The sequence below is a fragment of the Rhinolophus ferrumequinum genome, chromosome 4 (assembly GCF_004115265.2).
Source record: "Rhinolophus ferrumequinum isolate MPI-CBG mRhiFer1 chromosome 4, mRhiFer1_v1.p, whole genome shotgun sequence".
NCBI classification, from domain to species: Eukaryota; Metazoa; Chordata; class Mammalia; order Chiroptera; family Rhinolophidae; genus Rhinolophus; species Rhinolophus ferrumequinum.
In genome coordinates, this window is record NC_046287.1 from 83,681,323 (window position 1) to 83,698,657 (window position 17,335).

A 17,335-nucleotide genomic window follows, 5' to 3' on the forward strand; every position below is an offset into this window, starting at 1 on the left:
TCAGGGACAAAGATATGGCACTTTAAGTCATATGATAGAAAAAAGGGGGGGAAATGTCATATTCTAGTTACCAGATCAAAATCTCTTTAACAAACAGGTAACAGCCTGATGGGATATAGATATATCGAAATTATATTGGAGAGGGAGGATTGTACTCATTTTTAAGACAAAGTCAGACTGCAGTACTAAAGACTAGTATAGAATCTTACTCCCGGAATGGACTTCAGAAGTCACTCATCTGATCTTCTCATGTGACAACTGAGGAAACCGCGGCCCAAAGGTTTCAACAACTTTACGAGTATTGCACCCAAAGGTCACGGCTCAGATGAAACCTCAGACTTTGGATGGTAAATGCAAAGCCCATGCCTCTGTGCCCCACTGTCTTTAATGTTAACATTTCCATTAAGCATCCATTTTTTTAATGATAAAACTTTAAAATGAATAACATTATTAATGATGCTGAATAGAAACACTTTTTGTTAAGGCAGAGAATGTATAAACATAAACTAGCATTACAACTCATTCATTTTTCACTACTGGGTTCCCAGTACAGAGGCAGCATCCTGGAGAAGAAAAAATGCATGGACTTTGGAGCAAGAAAGATCTCACTACTGTCAATTCACCAGTCATTTACACATGACAAAATTATGTAAACTTTCTGAGATTCCATCTTATCCTACCTATAATCACGTCAAAAATCACGTGACTTGCAGATCTTTTTAAAACTTAAATTCATGGATATACCAAGCACTCTGCCTGCCACCTAAGAGACAGTCATATATAAGACCTAAGGAGGGGGATATAATACCTGACATTTAAATAGGGATATAATATAACATTTAAAAATAAATGAACAATTAGAGAAAAATTCAAAACTGTGTGTTACACAAGGGTTTATATTTTAGTAGGGTGGTAGAAAAAAACGCTGCAAATAAGCATTGAAGAATTTATGGAGCAACAGCAACAACAGGAAGAATCCATGAGGTGAGAACGAAGCAAGAGCCTCGTGGAGAAGATGTCTTTGCCTGGGTTTGAAAAGACATAGAGTAAGTCGGTTGGTGGAGTTGACAGGCAAAGATGTTCTAAGCCTGAACGAAAGACTAGAGCTGAGAAGGAACAGTCATGTACAAAAGATATACAAGCATCTTAGGTCTCGGAAAAACAGAGGAGACATTCTGGAGAGCAGTAACATCTGGAATTGCATAAAGACATGGAAGCCAAGTCAAGGCCCAGAGTGCTAACCTCAATGGTTCCTCCTCGAGACGTACAACGATGTGTACTATATTCCCAAGCTGTGGACTAGTGAGGTAAAACTAGCGATTTAGGAACAAACCATCTGGCAATCATGGTGTAAGGGATTATATTATGAAAAATATCTTGAAGGGAGTAGAGACCACGGATAAAGACAATTGCAATATCCCCAGATGAGGTGAGGTGGGCCTGAAATAGGATGGTGGTGAGGTATCCAGCTTCCAGCTCAAATCCTAAGTGTGCTCTCAGGCCCGAACAAGGCAATGACAAAGGCTTTACCTGGTGGCATCACAAGGAAAAATCAACCTCCCCACCCCAGAATCAGGGCACAGCAGGGCCCTGAAGCCTTGGAAGGGACTCAGCCCATGGCCGGCCTTGCTCTCTGCACATCTGCATTGCTAGCCCAGGCGCCTGCACTGAGACACCTCTTTGTCCAGGGCCTTCCACTGAAGCCCTCCTCTGGCACCTCGGTACGAGAAAACCTGGAGACATTTTTTTCCCACCCTGACTCAGTATTCAGTACTTTCCCACCCCTAGACCTTCCTTCTCCAGGTGCCCCTCCCACTCCGAGTCCATAAACAGGCAGGAGCCTTTTGTTCCCGTCTGAGGACACATCTGATCTGACCAGTGCTCTCCTGTGCGGAAAGGGGGACACTGAGGAACCTGGAGCTTTCTCCCCTACTACGTCAGACAGTGGTTCTAGGCTTGCCTGTCACTTTCATTTGGCTTCTTGTCTTAAACAACTACTCCAACACCTGGAAGCTCAGCTCTTGAGAGTGACAGAGGGAATGAAACAAATGTGGAACCTGAAAGAGGCCCTACTTTTGATAGCCATTCTTGTTTTGAGCAAATTTCCTACATTTGCAGTCACCAAAAATATAAACTATATTTGCAAAATATTGGGAGGAAGCGTATTAATATAAAAATTAATTTTTTTTAATTTTATGTTTTTAAATAATAATCACTGCTGTATTTCAAATGACATACAAATTTCAAATTTATATACAATATACTAAAAACCCATATTTCATGGTGTGGACTAATTTGAACAAGTTTCATGTCACTAGCATTTGTAATGTACATGAATAAGTCAAGACATCTCTAAATTATTGCATTTCAAAAATGTGGCTGAAAAATACTAAACTATGGGGCCCAAAGTCTCAGACGACTAGGACAATGAGTGATACCTGATTGATACCTGACAGCTCTTTCAAAGGAGGAGTGTGGGAAAATGGAAATGAGAAGTTTACGTACCTCCATTTTACCCATCTCTGGCATTGAATATTCAAGTTCACACAAAAAGCAGTGCATTGATTCTATGATAACTGTTGTGACTTTTTAATGGGAATATTGCTGTATAGCAATTGTCAAAGGAGCTCATCAATCAGTATTTCTCAAATGCTGGCAGCTCATTAGTACAATCTCTTCCCAGGAACAGATATCTCCCTTTGTTGTCATCTGCTCACCTTCACACGTGGCCTAAGGGTTAGAAAGTACCTGGTCATTTAGAGAACTGAGTGCTCAGTCACTTCTAAAGTGGACAAAATAAGGGTAAGAGTATTGTCTTGTCTTTGGTTTGTTCTTTCACCTTGTAAGTTCCTATGTGTGCATTAATAATACAACACTTAGGGCAGGGGTATCCAAACTGTGGCCCGCGATCCATTGTTAATTGGCCCACAGCAAATTCCAAAAATATATTTTGTTTACTTAAATAAACCAGGTGAGGCAATACGTACTTCACCTCGAGTGAGTGGCCCGGCTCTTTGTGTATTTTACTGCATATGGCCCTTGGTGAAAACCGTTGAAAAAAGTTTGAACACCCCTGACTTCAGGTATTCACAGAGTCCTTGAGGAAAAGGTGTAGCATAAGAAAGTTGTTTAAAATCTACTCTAGATACTACTGTTAGGTCACAAAACTCTTTGTATACACGATTTCCAAATTTTAATAATAGTATATGTTCCTACCCAAACTATTAAACTCTACTATTTTTCATAAAGCTATTACATAGTTGTTTGGTGTCAAACTTTGTTTTTCTTTCCCTAATTTTATTAGCTGGGTATCTTTTTCATCACTGATCATTTCCTGATGAATAACTACTGTTTAATATAGCCACTTTAAAACTGGGTTTTTGTATTTAAAACCTTCATAAATTATAACAGAAGCCAAAAGATCTTCAATATGCAACATGAAGAGAAATTAGCCTATTTTCGTTTTACTGGTTGCCAATGGCCTATAGATGACAAGGACCTAAGAAGGGGCAGAAGCAGGCTGAGCTACCCTGGGAGGTCCCCAGCTTGTGCTCTCCATCAGGAATAGCCATCAGGTAGAAGCAGAAACACCTGTATTGAAATACAGCACTCAGTCCAATTGTTTCAACAAATTAATTTGAAGCACAAGAGTCAGAAATAGGCTTGCAGAGAGATTATCGTTGTGGGGACAGAGCAGGAGTGCAGTTTCCAGGCCCTCAGCCTCACGTGGAAAGGTGCTGGCACAGGTAGTAAATGGGCATCAACTGAGATCAAATGGCCATCAGCTGTGGCTAGTTGGCCATCAGCTGTAACCAGTGAGCCATTGGCTACTAATATAACTGCCGTGGCTATGCTAGCAGAAAACGGGGGCTAGTAAGAAGATGGTGGCTGGCAAGTGCGGATTGCAGTTAGGACGGCGGGTTGAGGACAGTGTGGCTCCTGTTTCCTGTGTCTCCAACCCAGCTGCCAGCGAGAATATAGTGGTGTGACTCCCCTACCTATGGCTTCATGGGTGTTCCTTTTTGGCCTCACCATGTCCTGCGTTCTTAGGTGGGAAGCAGGACCAGAGACCCCACATGAAACCCTGCACGACAATCAGTTTTCCCGTAATAAATTCAGGATTTGCTGAGAAAGAAACACGGGCAATATTGCTCCCTTTAATGAACACGCTCTTTAGGATAAACTACTAATCCCCATTAAAAGGAGAAAGATTTAACACACAAAGAGAGTTTTAGAAACATCTAAGGATACATGGACTTTTGCATGCAGTATATTTTCTTTTAAAGAGGCACTTCCTCACTTTTAGAAACAAAAGAAAATTTGCCTTGTATAAATTAAGCTGGTCTTATGAAATCTGCCCTTTGCTAACAAGCCCTATGCCGGCACCAATGGTTGGATAGAAAGACTGTTTGCTATTGTAGTAGGAATCATTAAAAAGCATATTGCTTCACATACATCTGCACAAATATACACCACAAGCTGCATGACATATTTCTACTCTAAACTTATAGAGTGAGTCCTAACCTTACATTGAGATCAAGGAGGGATGTGTTCTCTGTCATGAAAGTACAAATTATTTTACCACAAATGCAAATTGAAATTCCCTGCATGTCTTCCCTGTTTCCTCATTTATTTCCCAGTTATACATTTTGGAAACTGAGATGGAGATTTTTTTAAAAAATTAAATGAAAATTTAAAATTTCATCATTGCTTGAATACAAAATGCCTCAAGACCCTGGTAGGCTAATGGGGAGGATTATTATTGTTACAGTTCAACAAACATGTCACTTTGACATAATAACTAAAGGTGATTTCTCCTCAGCTGGTCCTTGGCAGGTGAGAATAAACACAGACTAAAGAGAATGACTGACATCTGCTGGATTATAAGAGAAATGAAAAGTAAAAACCAAGTGCGTAAATGCTGACAGCCATTCTAGAACCCGTCAATGTCTATAATCGGTAACATAACAATGTTGGTATAAATCCTCAGGAATAAAAGGTAATCGGGTGTAATGGGAGGGGGTACATGTCTAAATGTGAGCTGTTGGTTAAAGTCCATCCAATCAAGGTGGGTTCAGCCACAGAGCAGTTACATAATCTCTATAAATACTGTGCTGCTGTGGTCTGTGATTTTCTGCATCTTATTGTTGATTTCAGTAATCTGTGCGTCTCCATCAGCTTAACTCTGGCTAGGTCTGTGCCATCAGTCAAACGAGCTTTGCAAATGTCAGACCAAGAAATTCATCAGAATCGATCAATCGATCAAAACACACCTTAGCCCCCAAATGGACAGATCCATGACATCAGACATGGCTTATTCATTCCTTAAATTGGGCTTTTTTAACTTTATTTTTTAAACCATTTCTTAATGAGGTAAGGGGATAACTATTTATTGAGAGCCTACCATGTTATTTCATTTAGGTTTCATGACGTCATGTCCACGAGGTAGGTATTTTCAACTCTGTTTTACAGATAAGCTGAATGTCAGAGAGATGCAGTGGCTTGTCCAGGTACCCAGGTTGTAAGTGAAGGAGCTGAACTTCACAGTTCACTCTACCTAGTCTGTGCTTTTTCACTATACAAGCTGATACTAGGGACATGTGTCTTCCGGTGCGGATACCATTTCTTGCCGCTTTTTAACTGTACTATTTTGATTAAAGATAATAGGAATTGCCCTGTGGTCCAGTCCTCAGTTTCTTTGTTTGTAAAATGATGGAGACAGATTAGGTCATTTTAGGATCTCTTCCAGCTGTGAATTCACAGCAAAGAGAAATGGACTGAGTCGTTGGGTGTGTTGTTACTTGGCAATAACACAGTCACAGAATCAGTACATATTGTACTGTGGGGACAGAGCAAGGAGTGCAGTTTCTAGGCTCTTGGCCTCACCTGGAAAGATGCTGGCTCGGGTAGCAAATGTCCATCAACTGTGATTGGATCGCTGTCAGCTGTAACCAGTTAGCCATTGGCCACTGATATAACTGCTGTGGCTAAGCTAGCAAGCGCAGATTGCAGAGAGGCGTGGATTGCAGTTAGCATGGCAGATTGCAGTTGGCAAGTGAGGTTGGTTGGCAGAAAAGCGGACAGCGGGTTGAGGATCATGTGGCTCCTGCTTCCTGTGTCTCCAACCCAGCCACCAGCGAGAATATAGTGGTATGACGCCCCTACCTATGGCTCCGTGGGAGTGGGAGCTGAGACCTCGCATGACACCGTATGACAGTACTCTTCATTCAGTAATTGAAATTGTTCTGTTTTTAGAAATTTTGTTTTTATTAATAATGTCTCATAGAAATTGAAGTGAAACTATGTACTGAAAGGTGGTCTATTTTTACACACAAACATAGCCACTTAAAATGTTTTCTCGCCTGATAAAAAATTTGAAAATTTGTAGCCCCTATTCTTTCAATGGTCTGAAAATGAAATCTTTATTTTACCTGAAAAGGAAAATAGCTATGATCAAAACTTACAACCATGTTAAAATGACAAAAACAAACAAACAAAAAACCTGTTTTATGAAGAAAAAAATAATTTCTATGAATTACGAAAAAAAAAATCAGGTAATACCAGCTCCTGAAGAAGTTAACAGTGTTTTCAAATTTGCAGAGGTTACAAATTTTGATCATTTTACTTCCAAAATGAATGAAAGTGGTCTGAATATTGTTTTGAATATTAAATTAGAAGGGGGAAAGTAACACAATATATATGTTTTCTACAGTTAGTCAATTCCTGCATTAAAATATACAGTACGTTGACTCTTGAACTCAATAGCGCCATCTAGTGGAAAACCGGAAATGCTAGTTTTCTTTCGCGGTTTCTCCCAGTGCCTCCAATAACCAACCCCGTGGTCAAAAGACTGGTGAGAACCTCCTTCAATAAGTGCTTCTTTGCAACAAAAATGCTATTTGTTTGAGAATAACTTAAACTCACTTGTGGAACTTACTGAACAACTCGATTGAATATTATTTAAAAAATTATAAATGGGCTTATTCTTAATAACCAATCTCTCATCGTAGAAGATGTTGATAAGTGTTATTGTAAGGGGTTAAATTTTATGTGTGTATATATATCAAAATATATATATATATACATAAATATAAATCACTCACTTATTACCAACCATTTTTAATTTATAATTTATTTTCTGTTTCTGCTGCTGTGTTTATCCACAGCAGTCTTGCATAAACTCCTATACTCGGCTTAATCTTCTGGGACTGGAACTAAACTGAACCCCAATGACACACACCCCCTTTCTCCTTCTTGCTATTGATATTACTGTCGCTTCCTGAAATACCCAGGCTACCTGGCTCATGCTGCACTCACTTCCACATGCTTCCATTCTTGCTGCTGTATTAAAAAGATGTCCCTTCTTATGCAAAGCAGTTCTGAAATTCTCTTCTAAACTAATCCTGAGTAGTGGTTAAAACCAACTTAGTGAAGGTAAATAACTGGCTTGTTGATAAACGCCACCAGAAAGAACAAACAGGAACAGACAGGAAAGGAATAAACAGTCTCCTCCAGGAGCAAACAGACTTGTTCTTTATCCCCAACAGCAACCACAGTCCAGAGAAAAGAGAATCCATGTCCATGGGGGTTTCGGAACCAAAAGATAGCTGATGAATTTGTATCGTTCTCTGCATATACATGACAAATAATTTTCCCACTCCAAGATGGTCTGAAAGACCAGCATAACACGACTCAACCATGTTCTTTCTTTCTTTTCTTTTTTTTTTTTTTATTTATTTTCCAGCTCAGGGATCATAGAAGCATGTGCTGGCATTGCCTAGGCAGCATGTGCTGGCAGCAGCCTTGGTCAGGGACTCTGATTTCAAAACCCATCCTCTTAGACCCTCTTGGATCATGAGTACAAAAATAAATGTATTATTAAGCCACTGATATTTTGGGATTCTTTGTATTTGCAGCATAACCCAGGCAATTGTTATGGATACAAAGGGTTAGTTAAATGTAGAATAAATAAATACACAGTACTGAGTAAATACAAATACATCTTAATATGCTGAAAGCAAGTATGGAAGGTATTACCCAGTCTCTCTCATTGTGGAATTACCACTTTTTTTGAAGATACTGTACATATTGTGTGTGACATGTGACTTGTGAATTGAACAAAGGTTCCAGAGTCAATGGACACTTAACCTCTTTGACCTTGGATTCCTCGCTTGTTTCATCGAGTTATCTGTAACCATACGAACCTCCTCTAGTTTGTGCGTCCAATGACCGGATCTCAAAGGGCCCAGGCTGCTGTTTCAACTTTCAGTTCAACACAACCATTTTTTGTTTCTCTTGGGGGATAGCACTCCTCCCCTGGAAAGTAAAACCTTTAGAGTAGCTTAGCCTGAATCATAAGAACACAAATGAGAGGGACAAAAATTGGCAGTGGATCATTAGGTGTAAATGCAGAAGATGGCAATGAGAAAACAGCATTGCTTGCTGGGTCTAAGTATACACTGCAACCTACTGGAAAGTGCCACCAACTTGCAAGGTGTTACATTTCAGGTGGCGCTATAAATTAGCCATTCCACCATTCTAAAAGGCCAGCTTATTCTGGATAATGGGGTAAGAGCAATGATTCCATAAAAATAGGCCATACTTCTTTTGCCCCAAAACAATTTCCTTGTTCAGAAACAGTGTTGTAAAGGATACTAATACCATGAATTAAACATTCAGAAAGCTCACAGATAGCACCAAAACACAAATTTATATTGACAATAAAGATCCATTCCAGTGATGGAAATCCCTGCTTTCTTATATTAGAAGTGATCCAACATAACCACTGGACCCCTAGGTGACAGGATGGCCTTCTGTCCCATTCTAAATAAGATGCCATATTGCAAACCATCAGTGCTGCTGGCAGACTGAGTCCCCAGCAGTGGTAGTAGCCACCTCTAATTTCACAAGCAAGGGTGTCTTTGTGGTTGAACCTGTGAAAAACTGTCATCCCTGCTAACATGGCCACTTTGTCCTGAGCCCATTGAACAAGAACTGGAGAAGGTAAAAACATAATTGAACACCTGCTGGGCAAGTCATCTTTCCACTTGGTTATTAAGAGCTTCGTCTTCAGTGACAGCTTCCTCTTCAGTGACAGCCCTCTAGTGAGTATTTACTTGACTCACTAATGTCCTCACATTCTGGTCCCATCCTTGGATATCCTTTCATATACTGTTTCCCAAGCTTACTAGTCACCAATTCTCCAATTTTACTTCCTCCAAGTGCTGACCAACTACCCAAACTAGAAGCAAGTCCTTAAGAATTAGTGGCTGCTTAGCTCAGTTGGTTAGAGCATGGTGCTAATAACACCAAGGTTGCCGGTTCAATCCCCAATGGGCCACTGTGAGCTGTGACCTCCTTAAAAAAGAAAGAATTAGTGTAGATCCACACCTCTTACAATCTCTCTTTCCAGGTAAAGTAGATCATGCTACATACAACTTAAATATCAGGTCACTGACTCTTCCTTCTCGACTATCTAAAAGGCCATCTCTGAGTACTATAATACTAGAGCACGTGACTCCTTCTAATGGAGAATGGCATGCAGAGCCATCTGTAAATCAGACTTGAATTGTTTTCTTCCTCAGGTAACTCCATAGAAGGCCACAGATGTGGGCTGAAAAGGGAATGGATGGCAATGAGCTTACTAGCTCATTCAGGACTTGTCTGATCCCATATAATCCCTTCAATTTAATCATGGAGAACTGTAATGATTTGAGCAGACAAAACTTATTTTATGATATGCCTCTCAAGTTTCATGGTTACCTGGCATTTCAAGAGCCGATGGTGAGCCAAGAATCATTCTCAACATACGAGTATATTTTCTGAAGAGAGCGTGGCTTGGCTCTAAACCCTGAGGGTATTCCCTCGGATTCACCTGTCAGAACCCAACACAGGCTCCACCCAGCAGCCCAACAAGCACAGCCTCTTGAAGCACCGTGGATCTCCCAGGACACGAGTAGAATGGCTTGCGTAGCAAACTGGACAAACCGAAGGATCGTCTTTTATTCTGGGCCACATTCAAAGCTATCCACCTTTGAATTATTGTGTTATTCAGTATTCAGATTGGAGCAGGGCACCAAAATATGTTATATATTGCCGTCTAAACCCAAGAGGACTGACGGGAAAGGTCGCTTTCACAGTGCTAGCGGGCACAAGGGGATGCCACATGCCTTTCACTTTAAAAGCGATACCATCATGACCCAGAGTTCTGAACCCCTAGACATATCACAGGAGTGGCAGGTCCCTGAAATTTTATGAGAAAGAGCTCCCACCTTCTGGTACATGTGTACATTAATAGGCTACCCAGCTCACAGAATTCTATCAACATGATGTCACCAAAGTCCTAAATCAGAACTAGATCTTATGGGGTGGTGATAGAATTAGGCTCCCTGCTGCCTAAATTATAGCAGAAAACACAACATTGATGCCCTGAGGCACCAGAGTCAAAATACTTCAGTGTAAAAGCAAACTTCTGGCATTCTCTGCTTATTGGGGAAAAAAAGAGAGAGAAATGCATTTACCAGATTGATAGCTCCATATAAGTCATTCAAGGCTGTGTTTTTGCTCCAGCAAAGAAACACATACTCGTCTATGTTTGGCATTATGTTGGACTAGATACTTTAAGAAGCCCTCCTGATGCAATACAACTAGATCCTAGAAAAAAGATAAACAAATATTAAGTTTAATGCATTTCTAGCTCTTAAGAAAATATAAGAAAGTTTTAAGGGAAGGGAGGATGCAAGACCAGTGAATTAAAACCTAAACGTGAGCAATAAGCAAAACCAAAATACAGGATTTTCCAGAAGGCTGAGGTCCATAGAAGGCTATAATCAAGATACTGAGTCTTGGGCTCACAGAAAGGGGTAGGGGAATAGGAGAGAACCTGAAACTCCCATGTTATGCCACAGCCCTTGAAAATACCTAATAAGGTCACTGGTCAGAACAATAAACTTGGCCCATGCAGAAGCAAATGCAAGTCCCCGTTAGAGGAAAGTTTCACTGATTTAGGGACTCAGTATTTCTAAAGAGTAAGTCCTACCAGATGTGGGCTCATAATGCAAGAGAAAAAAAAAGAAGAAAAAAAAAAACCTACCAAGACACAAGAAATAAACTACCATGAGTGAGAGTCAGCAGCAAAAAAAAAAAAAAAATAGTCTTAAGATATTAGAATTTTCAGAGTCAAAATTTTATTTTAAATGGTCTTGTAGACCCGGACTGAAGCAAGATGGCAGGCTCTCGGTGAGCAACTATCAAGGGATGAAAATAGATGACTATAACTGCAAAGTAGAGCTTGCTTTGACATCTGATGTCAGGACGATAGTATGCTACCGTCCTTCTGTGCACATACCATATGAACACATAAAACTCCAGGTAAAAACATCTTTCTTTCTGCTTCTGCCAGCCTATCCCTCGGCTGGATCCTGCGCATACTCGTAATCATGAAGAAACACAGAATCAAGTGCTAAAAACCAGATTGGAAGAAAAAGATGAACAGTTTCGGCAAGGACCAATGATAGAACAACTTAGCAAAATGTTCTTGACTACCAAGCGCCAATGGGTATCTTTGTGGACAGTATCATAGACGGCGTAAGAAACTGAATCCTCCAAAAGATTGATGATATTGAGGTTTTCAGTAATCAAAGGGAAATGTTATTCTGTGTCTCATTTACCATTTGAGAAAAATGTAGTCATGTATATTCATTAATATGTTATATAGTAAAATAATAATAAAATGTCTTTTCGCCTAACAATTTGTTTTAAATGACAACATATGAAATATTTAAAACTAAAAGAATTAAATAAATGAACAAGGACCATGAGGTTTAAAAAGCAGTCATAGAACTCATACAAGAACAAAATAGAACTTTAAGAAATAAAAAACTAATAACTCCATAGGTAGACAGAGCTTAAAAGAAAATTGGTGGCCTGGAATACAGATCTGAAGAAAATATTCAGAATAAATCAAAAGAGAACAGAGAACAAATATGACAGAAAAATTAAAAGAGCCATGAAAGACAGATTGAGGTGTAACATATCTAATCAGAACTCTACAAAGAGAAAGAAGAAAGGCAACATTTCAAGCGATAATTAGAGTTTTCCAGAATCCATAAAAAAAATAAATTCACAGACACAGAAAATATAACTTACTTCAAATAGGAAAGAATATAATTTATAAGCAGCCACAGAGAAAATGCAGAATAAGATAAAATGATTCAACTGTTAGATATAGTCTCAGAAGCTAAAAGATCAGGCAGAAGATAGAGGAATAATATGTCTTAGTTCACTCAGGCTGTGACAATAGAATACCACAGACTGGGTAACTTAGAACAAAAATTTATTTCTCATAGTTCTAGAGTCCAGAAGTCTGAGATGAGTGTGCCAGCTAGTCGGGTGAGGCTCTCTTCCAGGTAGCAGACTTCTCCTGTGTCCTCACATAGCAGAAGGGGCAAGGGAGCTCTCACTTAGGCCTCTTATAAGGACACTAATATCAGGACTTAGCCCTGATGAGCTATTTGCCTCCCAACGGCCCCACCTCCTAATGCCATCCCACTGGGCTTTAGGATTTCAATATATGAATTTGCGGTCAGGAGCAGAAACATTCAGCCTATAGCAAATATCTTCAAAGTGTTGAGAGGAAATAACAGTCAATCTAGAATCAATCACCCAGCAAAACTTTTCAACATGAGCTAAACTATATGTTTTTAGATGAACAAAAACTAAGAGCTCACTAACGTCATCAACGGAACATCTAACAGATGGACGTCAGAAAGATGGGACAAGCAAGAAGTAATGGTGAGCTAAGAAAATGGTAAATATATAAGTAAATCTAAACAAAGATATTTGTAGTGATGATGGTGACCCACCTGTCAAATTTGTGTTATTAATTTTTTTAAAAACTCAAATAATGGACAACAGTAACCTGTAGGTCACCAATCAGGTGAATATGGTGAACGTATTCTAAGGTCCATGTATTGCCTGGAAGTCTTCTAGATACTGGGAACGCGGCAGGAGACAAAGACAAAAATCCCAGCTCTCGTAGAGCTTACATTCTTAACACTTTACAGTCTTAAGAATTAATTTGAGAATGATTAACTTTAAAAGTTTGTTATATATGCATGTTAATATTTCAAGGTTTCCATAATTTTTAAATCAATGAATTAAAAATAACAAAAATAAAAAGAATCAATCGATTCAAAATAAAGCAAGAAAAATAAGCACAGAAATAGAAGATTGTACGTAAAAAGAGAGAATAGTTTAAATAAATTCATATTCACGATCACCACCAATTAAAATAGAGATCAGATTGGAGTTTTAAAATCTAGCTTTATGCTATTTAAAAGAGATTCAAAAAACATAAGGACATAGATAGGATAAAATCATGGAAAACTATGTACTATAGAGCCACACCATCTACTGTTGTCAGTTTGTTGTTCAGACTGCCCAGAAAATATCATTTTTCCATAGTGTTGATGGGTTTGTTTTTAATGTGATTTTTCAGTGACTTTTTAAATTTTAGTTATCTTGTTTCAGTGAGAGGGGGGGTTTATTGGCGATGTGCACACAGATATGATAAGACTGACTTTTTTGTTAGTCTCATTCTTAAAAGATTTATGATCATTTTTCCATGATACTGATTTCGAGTCTACTCTCAGTTTAAAATTAGGTATCATTTTCTCTTAACACTCTCAAAGTTTGTATAAATTTTTACATGAGGCAAAAGTGAACCAACAAGAGCACATTCTTGTGGGTAATTTTTCTTCATGCTTTTCAGCGTTGTAAATTAGACATTAGACAGCAATACCCTATAGCGTGAAATACAATTACTTGTTTTTCCCCAAATGTATCACCAGAGGGCACCAAAGTACTAGTAATCAGCAAAAGATAAAGAATTTGAGAAAAAGACCACCATAATGATCTTGTTTCTTCCACGGATTTTTACCAGAACACATCTGGCCAGAGTGAAGGCTCTGGTGAATTTGTTTGGCACTATAACTTTTTATTGTAATGAAATAAATGTTATAATCAAGAAACTAGAAATTCTGTACTGGTGAAATTTCTTCCCTCTCTAGTGATTTTACAGGTTACAGTGAATTAAAAATACTCCACTTATATAGAAAGTTATTTTCCTGTGACATCTCACTAAATAATTAATTGATACAGCAATGCTCTGGATATATTTGCCTCTTTATCCTATCAATTTTTGTAAAGTTTGTTAGACCTGAGTCTTTCTTCTCCTGACAAGTTCCTTTATTATATGATTTCTAGGCAGGGATACTTGACTCCTCTAGTTCACCAGAAAATATGTTAGGCAGCTATCACATATTTAAAATTGAGTAAGAGGATAGATGATACATAGCAGGTGAGCTATTACTATTCCAAGGACTAGTAGCATATGTCCTTGTAATGGAGAGTACACTGACTTTGGAGTCACTAGTTTGACCTTGAACTCAACTTCCTGATCCTGTTTGCCCACATCTGTATCACACTTCAGTCCTGTTCTTGGGATGCTCCAAGAATTCCCTTGTCTAAGGGTCTGGCTCTTACTACTTCCTGTGCCAGGATTTCTCTTCCCCTTGATATCCATTCAACTCACTCTCTTACCTCCTTGGAGTATCACCGTGCACCCAAAAACTCCTTATGCCCCCTTTCCTTAGTACTTATAACATTATGACATAAAATATATCTTTCCTTCTCATTTGCTTGTTAGAGATTCTCCCCAGTGGTCGGTAAGCTCCATGAAAGCAGAAATTTTTTTTTTTTTTTTTTTTTTTTTTTTGCTTTGGTCACTCTTCTGTCTCTAGCAACTAGAACAGTGCTGGCAAACAGGAGCACAGTAAATGTTTGTGGAACAATAAATGAATCCCAAGAATGTTATGACTGATCGTAGTGTTTATAAATCAATCACCTAGCACATAGTAGTAAATGGTAGCTGTTACAATGAATTTTTATTAAGACTCTTAATTCTTATTATGGTTTGAACTGACATTTTTCCATGCCAGAGCTTTAATTGGGGGGAGGGGAAATACAGGAGGGACCGTGGAGGGGGTACTGGGCACCCATGAAGCATCCAGCCTTGCAAGTGGAGAACCTCCAGCTTTGAAGCAGTACCAGGACTGAGGGCGTGTGGAGAAGGGTGCTGGTACTGGGGTGCAAGGGGCCTGGGAGCCAGTGGTCAGGGGTCTTGTGCAAAAGATGCCATTAGGTGTCATGAGAGACTCAGGAAGGGAATGCAGTGGGGTGAGGGTCATGCTGACAGCCTACCAGTGACAGCCTACCAAGTTTGGCTTGGCAGCTGTAGAATTGGGGGAACCACACATGGAGCCAAGGGAGAACCAGGTTCTTGGGCCCATAGTGGGCGCTAGGCTGGAAGCAGGTGGTTGGGGGAAAGGCTTGGGCAAAGGAAAAGGCTGCTGGCATATCAGGGAGGCTCTCTGAGTGGTGGGCTAGAGGCTCTGGGGAGCTGAGTTTCAGGGGCTTTGACCAGGGAGAGGGCCTAGCGAGGGAGTGAGAGTACCTGGCCAATCCAGGACTGGGGAACAGGACTTGAGGAGCTGTCAAGGGGCTTAGGGCAGGGTCAGGGCACAGGTCAAGCAGGAAGGCAGAGAGGATGAAGGGGAGGCAGTATCCAGCAAGTGCTCCAAGGACAGGTGTGGGGACAGAATCCCAGAGAGCAGTTTCCAGGCTCTCGGCCTCATGAGGAAAAGTGCTGGCTCGGGTAGTAGATGGCCATCAGCTGTAACCAGTTAGCCATTAGCCACTGATATAACCGCCGTGACTGAGCTAGCAAGCGTGGATTGCAGTTAGCTCGGCAGATTGCAATTAGCAAGTGGGGTTGGTTGGCCGAGAAGCGGATGGCAGGCTGTGGATCGTGTGGCTTCTGCTTCCGTATCTCCAACCCAGCTGCCGGTGAGAATATAGTGGTAAGACTCCCCTACCTATGGCTCCATGGGTGTTCCTTTTTGGCCTCACCATGTCCTGCGTTCTTATGCGGGGAACGGGACCAGAGACCCCTCATGACACCCTGTGTGACAACAGAGCAGGATGCAGCCCTAGGAGACCCCAGGTCAGGCTGTGGCTGGTCAGTCTCAAAAGGTCAGCCCTGTGAGGCTGGGGGGTCAGGCAGGACAAGCTGATGGCCAGGAAGGAGGGACTTGGGTGGCAATGGCAGGAAGGGTGCTGCATGCACAGGGGTGCCAGTGATGCCCAGACCCCTGTAGTGCCCATGGGATGGGAAGGGCCGGCTGGCCTCTCAGGCTTGCAACATGAACTGACTCTAAACAAGAGGCCTTGAAATTGATTTACTAGGTAATGGCCACCATCTTTTTTTTTTTTAACGACATGGTAAATGGGCATATCCTTCTAGTTTTGTGAAACTTTGTGAATTATTTTGTGAAACTTTAATTGCAGTTTTATGTGTACAGTATGAGCACGTTATAAAAGTACAATAGATAGTGGTACAGATCCAGTAGCTTTCACAGGTTAGCCTGGAGACCTTTCACCTCTCACCAAACGGATCTTCCTTGTGGGAAGGGCACTGACCCACTCAGGGGGACTGAGATTTGGAAGGATCATTTCCTGTGGCCTCCTTTAGTAATCACAATGTAGAGAGCTCACCTGTTTTATAAGCCCTTCACTGAAATCACCCAGCTTACCACTTAATGCAGCTCAAAGCGTACGTTGCAGAACGACAGGTAAGATCCTTTGTTGGGTGAGATCACCCGCTTTCCCAGCAATGCTGTGGACAGCTCTGTCTTCCCTTGGACTCCGAGCAACTTGCCCATTCCCAGGTCACACAAAGGTCAATAGCATTCCACTACAACCAGCTGGGCTAAGCCCAACACAGCATACAAGTGATTCAGGCAAACAAGTTCCTGAGCGTTTCCACTCAGGGCAGGATTCTCAACCACCTATGAGCTTCACTTCATAGCCCGCTGCATCGCTGGCAGGAGTAGTGTGATATGTGATGTTATCCCCTGCCTCCAACCCACTTTAATATGCTTATTCTTTAATAAAAATAATCATGCAATTACAATATTTTATTTCTTGACTCTAACAGGATAAATCTTAAAGGTTGGCTGAGCACCCTCCAAACACACACACTTTACTACAAAAACAAAGCAAAAAAATAAACTTCCCAAAACCACTTAAAGTGTTTTGACTGATGTCTGTATGACCACCCCACCCCATCATACCCCACCCGTCGTGCGGGGAACCCTGTTCGCTGCGCCATTTGTCGTGCAAAGTGGCATGCAGGGTCTCTGCTCCCTCTCCCTGCATAAGAACACAGGATATGGTGAGGCCGAAAAGGAACACCACAGAACCATAGATAGGGGAG

At 40.6% G+C, this 17,335-nt stretch overlaps 1 pseudogene; it reads left to right on the plus strand.

The window, feature by feature from the left end:
* Window positions 1-5,434: 5,434 nt before the first annotated feature.
* Window positions 5,435-11,615, plus strand: LOC117021202 (39S ribosomal protein L42, mitochondrial-like; annotated as a pseudogene).
* Window positions 11,616-17,335: the final 5,720 nt, after the last annotated feature.